Raw genomic sequence first — 5,695 nt, forward strand, 5'->3', positions numbered from 1 at the left:
CCCTACCAAAGTTAATATGCAATTTTTCGCGACCATTTCCCCATTCACATATTTTGCGGATTAATTACTGCGAGTTTTTCGTGGCTGTTTGGTCGCAAATGCGGGGATTGGTAGCAAAGGTAAGCAAGGGAATTTATCAAAGTGAAAGTTACACATAACATTTAGAAGGGATTTATTTAGAATCAACATAAATATTATGGTGGTAAATGTGAATTAAGTTAGTCAAATTAAAACACGTTGAACTTTCCATTGTCGTATTCCAAAAATAAACTACAAGTTATAATAGAAAAATTACATTGCGAGTGGCACAAACTATTCCAATTATAATACCCACTGATTTTCGCTCAAAGAAATAAAGCTGCATTATTTGTTATTCCACTTAACAAATTTGCAATAAAATGGTGTCCTGTTCCTTTTCTAGTCTTGAGTGCACATACCGGTTGCGAAATGTGGACTTGCAAAATAAATGAAAATATTCTTGGCCAGGCTTCTCGATTTCCTTTTGACCCCATCACGCCCGTCACGCATTCATTGGCAGGACGAATCAATTTTCGCCCGGCTGGCGAAACTCACATGGCCGAGCACAACTGTACCTGGGCACGTCTGTATCGAATCGAATTGAATCCTTTGGCGCGCTCGTCGCGACATGGCAATCGCTCTAAACAAACACAAAATGCAATAAATTCCAAAACGCCCGTCCAGGTGTGAGTAGCTATCGATTATGGGCCCAAAAATCCGCATTCGCAGACGGACAAAGGAGCAAAAAAGGAGCAGGACCTTCATGCTTTGCATGTGTGGCCCAGACTCAGACACACACACACACACACACACTGAGACGGGGCCAATAGATATACGCATTGATATAGTTCCATTCCGTTCAGTTCCGTCCGGGGAATCCCAGACGAATCGGGACTGGGCGTAGTGGCCACGGCAACCTGGCCAACCCGCAGCAGAGAAAGCCGAATCCGCCTCCGAATCCCAATCCGAGTCCCAGTTCAGGTCCGAGACGAGCCCAAAAAAGGTCTGTGGAATCGCCGGCCCCCTGCCCCCGGTTTTTTCCTTTTGTTAATTAAGTTTCGTTTGTTTTGCGAAAGCCCTCAGACCGCACCGTTGTCGTATTTGAACTTTTGGCCAGGACACGCCAGGATGAGCACGGAAATACGCACACCGAAAACAAAAATTGCACGTTTTTTACAAGGGCTACAAAAGTCATATCAGTTTCAACACAATTTGTGACTCAGAATTCGGATTTCTTTTATTTTTAACTTATAACATGCCTATAATATAAACATTCATCTTATCTTTCATACACTACAAAATGTGTTGCATACCTCAAGGCGTTGGCATGACAATACTCTGATTTTATTCGATACCATGAACATCAATTTGAAATTAATACAATTTATACAATTTATCTTTGGTATATACAGAAACTGAAACTTTTACAGTGCACATACATATAGGTAACCGAATTGAAGAAAATGTGACCCTATGAAGCAGGTAAATGAGATTTTATTTCAGTTTAGAAATGCGCCATGCGGGTGCTCAGTTTATTTTGGATTGCGTTCGGCTTTTGCCAAGTCCATTATCACAGTATCCCATGCACATGGCTAAGAAAACTGCAGATAGTCTTCCAGCTAAATTCGGATCATCATCGGCAAGATCCGCACAGATCCCCACAGGCAGCCGACTGGCACCAGAAAAGATTGATTTTAACCAATAGAACAGCAGCTATAGTGGATATAGAAGGCGTGGGTCGCCAGGGGGGCAGGGGGTTACTTTAATTAATAACTTGTCAGTGTGCAAATGACATGGGAGGAAGCTACCAACTTAGCGCCCTTGGGCCAAGCAATCTGAGCCAAGTTGACGGGGGCCAACTGCAGCTCCATTTTCTCGCTTGGCTCCATTCGGGCCAACATCATCTTCTTCTCTTCGCCTTCGCGTTTTGGCCTCAAGTCGGTTGGCATTTGGCTGGTTGGCTGAAAGCAACGTAGAAGGGGGGTAAAAATGCGGAGCATGTGGTGGTAATAGTGTAATAGACCAAAATAGCGCCAACTTACGGTCTTAATTCATGGCTCCCATTCGAACTTGACTCGATTCAGTTGTGTTTTTGCGGAAGATACAAATCATGTTGCTTGGCATGCCGCTATACTTTTCATAATTACTTTTTATTCCATTCGCACACCAGGAAAATGAAGACTAGCCTTTAGTTAGTCGAATCCCACATATACTGTATGCTGTTACAAATAATTTCCAATAAAACATGAAGTACATATAAATTTGATAACTTTTTGAATAACAACTACGCAATGAAAGCTGTGTTACATTTTTCGTTGGGAACTTGCCACATTTTACGCAACCCCTCGCGTTTTTCCCAAGCAGTTTTCCCCTCGCCCGACTATTTTTCCCATCTTCTTGGCCACTTGACCACAGATTTCTCAACTTTTTGTACCCAGTTTCAGCGACGTTGTCGAACTTCATCACTTTAAGGTCGGGCAGATGAAGTGGAAGAATAGAATGAGCTAGAAATAAATAAAATAAAATAAAATAATATAATATAAATAAACGTGGCAGTTATGGACGCCCCCGCATTTGAATCCATATCCCACTGGCCATCTTCAGCTCCATCTCCATGAAGCCATGTTGACCTAATTTTTTAACCCTCTGTCGTTTGTTTGTCTGTCCGATTGTTTGCGCAAAATGGGTTAAAAGTTTTCCCCCACCCTGTGCGTTTGTATGTGTGTGTAGCTTTGGGGCTGGCTGGCTGACTGGGGTTAAGTTAAGTAAGGCAAACTTAACCGGCTCCGCATCCTTCGTCCTCTTCTGACCCCCACGCAAAATGTCACACAATGACGCAGCGCTAAAATGGCAGTCGCAGTAAATGCAAAAAATGGTGGGTTGGGAACGTGGGGGCTGCGGAAAGAATGTCAGTGTCTTTCAAGGATTCGTCGTTGGCCCCCTGCTCCCAGGACCCGCCACTTCCATCCGGGGAATATCTCCCCCTTTTTCTGCTTTTGACTTTGGCGTGACAAATGCATGGGGCCAATGGGCAATGTAATAGAAAAAGTTAAATTAGACGCACTGACATGGGTTTTCGGTGCTCGGATTGAAGCGGGCTATCCGATAGTTTTGGCTCAAATTAAAGTTGGCCAAATAATTGTGTATATAAGTTAATGAAGCTGAAAACGTGAAAAAGGTCCTGCAACATTTGTGTGTATTTCGAAACATACTTGTATTTTTCTTATCCAAAAACATGTATAAACTTTAAGAGTATTAGTTTTGTTACTTGGAGAAAATAATATTATAATTATGTAAATCGCAATTTTGACATTTTCAACTATCTCACAAATATTTTTCGGTGGCATTTCGAATTGTATCTGACAGAATGTCGTTCGGGTTTGGGCTCAAATGCTGATTTGTGACCATGGGGAGTCCTCTGCAAAGTACGTCAATCTTCGATGACCCAATTTTCAGATCTTGTCACAGTTTTTTGTATTAAAAGCCATTCATGTATATGATAACGCGGGGGCGAGTGTGAAAAAATCATGATTTTAGAAAGGCAAAATGTTAATCAAGAGTACTTCTTTTGGACCTGCGGCTATTCTTCATTTCCATCATTTGTTACGTCACTCATTACGTCATCGAGTGCATTCTTCATCTTCCTTAAGTAAAAACCATCTAGCCGCGCTTTTGACTTCTCCTCCCAGCGAAAATACAAAAAAAAAAAAAAAAAAGAAAAACCTTCATCATCCCCAACTGCAATGGCATGTTCATCTGCAGACCCATCATCATCATCATAATCGCGATTAAATTGCAATTTTTCTCACTTAAAGAACGTAATTCGCTCCGAGCCAACAATAATGACGGCCAAGTTAATGTTTTGCTTACCACATTCATTTCAACTCGCAGCAACTTTGGACACGGAATAAAAACAAAATAGGAGTGAATAGAACGGAATGGCAGTAAAGTTAGGGGCGTTCTTCTTTTCTTCTCCACTATTTTTGGTGGGGAAAGAACGGGGTGGGGCAGGAGAGGAGGGTGGTGCTGCGATGTGGGAAGGTGCGGAACATAATTAATAACTCAATCCAAGCGGAAACCCTAAGACAGGCATTCAGTGCAGTTTAGTTCAGCTCAGTGGAGTTGGAGTTGCACTTGATTCACTGGCTTAAGTACTGAGAAAAAATTGTATGAATTAGATTAGATTATTGAAAGTGGGAAAGGTTCCCTGAGAATATCGTATCATCAGGGAGAGATCAGCAATATGTATATAGGTTAATAAAATGAGGGAATATTCCTTGGGAAACTATCACCAAGTTATGTTCATTCAATGCCTTCAATTGAGTAATGAATTGAGGATTTGCTGTAAATTTAATAAATTCAAATTAATTAATATAATTTAACTAATGAATTAACGAGATAACGTGTAGTTTTGATTACGGTGCAACATGTTTTGTGGCTGAGTTCTGTGGATGTTCGCACTCTGCGTTTATGAAGTGCGTGATCGACTGGGCGTTAGGGATGGGGGCAGACCAGTGTAATCCTCGTGAGCGGTCACGAGATAATGGATACGAGGCCCACGCACACGCCGAGGTGGCAATTAAATGTGGCAAGACAGCTTGAAAAGGCGGAAGCGTCGCCGTTCTTGACGCACTCATTGCGGTCCGAACCCGTGATTATGATCCAAGCCCTATATCTTGGCGAAAAATAAAAGAGGCAAAGCCCCCCCCTGTAATTAACACTGGCGTAGATAGTGAGTGCGTCTAACGGAGAGGCATACACTACACTCCTTAAGCCAAGTACAGTGGGCACTCGTTTTGAGATCGCCCCTGGGCCGTGGGCGTTTTCGGGGAGGCGTGTTTGATTGTTCAATCATAAGCGGCTGGCCATAATCACAGTGCTCCCAACCGCTCTGTTTGCCTTGGCAATTAGCCGGAATTCCCCGCACTTTGCAGCCGCAGATATAGTGCAGATTATTGGGATCTTAAGTGGGTCCATTTGGCGGGGGCTGATCATGATAAACGGCCAATGGATGGTTTTATAATGGACCCAACCGCAGGCCATATGAATAGAAAATTACACGAATGATACGTACTGTACATAAGTTCCATGTGTGCTGTTTATTGAGGGGCAGAATTATGACTTTAATAAAATAGCTGATGCATATGCAAGGTGTAAATATTAATACGGTCGGAATAATTAATTTATGGATCTCTAGGAATAACAGCAACTCTTCTATATTATAGATTCATTAGAGTAATCTAGATAATCATCCGACTAAAAATGAATCAGCAATTGTAACAGGAACTATTCAATGTGTTTATTTATTATAATCCCATTATAATCCCATTATATTAAGCTACTTAATACAGGTGTATATTTGACTCCCTTTTATAATATCTAGTCATTGGATTGCTGTATTGTGGATTAATGTATTTATTTTACATCAGCTGTGAGAATAAATAATAAAGTATTATAATGCATTAAAATTAACTCTTGAGGGTTGCCACAAATATGAAGTGCGATTTGGCAGGCAGCTGTCTCCAGCGAATTCCCCCGATTGATGGGAATTATATCGGTGAAATTAAATGCCCCCCGACCACTGCCACTTACAGGTAACGCAAGTTGAAGGCGAAGAAATGCACTACCAATAGCCACACCACATATATGTTTATTTCTGGATGTCTATATGTCCGCA

The 5,695-nt window shown here is 41.7% G+C and overlaps 1 long non-coding RNA gene across 1 annotated transcript; it reads right to left on the reverse strand.

The window, feature by feature from the left end:
* Positions 1-1,439: 1,439 nt before the first annotated feature.
* On the reverse strand, positions 1,440-2,284 carry LOC117148415. The gene is made up of 3 exons (XR_004459896.1): positions 2,061-2,284; positions 1,827-1,979; positions 1,440-1,731 (listed from the first exon to the last, which is right to left on the reverse strand). It is a non-coding gene; the product is annotated as an uncharacterized LOC117148415 (long non-coding RNA).
* Between the last annotated feature and the right edge of the window lie 3,411 nt (positions 2,285-5,695).

The sequence above is a fragment of the Drosophila mauritiana genome, chromosome X (assembly GCF_004382145.1).
Source record: "Drosophila mauritiana strain mau12 chromosome X, ASM438214v1, whole genome shotgun sequence".
NCBI classification, from domain to species: domain Eukaryota; kingdom Metazoa; phylum Arthropoda; class Insecta; order Diptera; family Drosophilidae; genus Drosophila; species Drosophila mauritiana.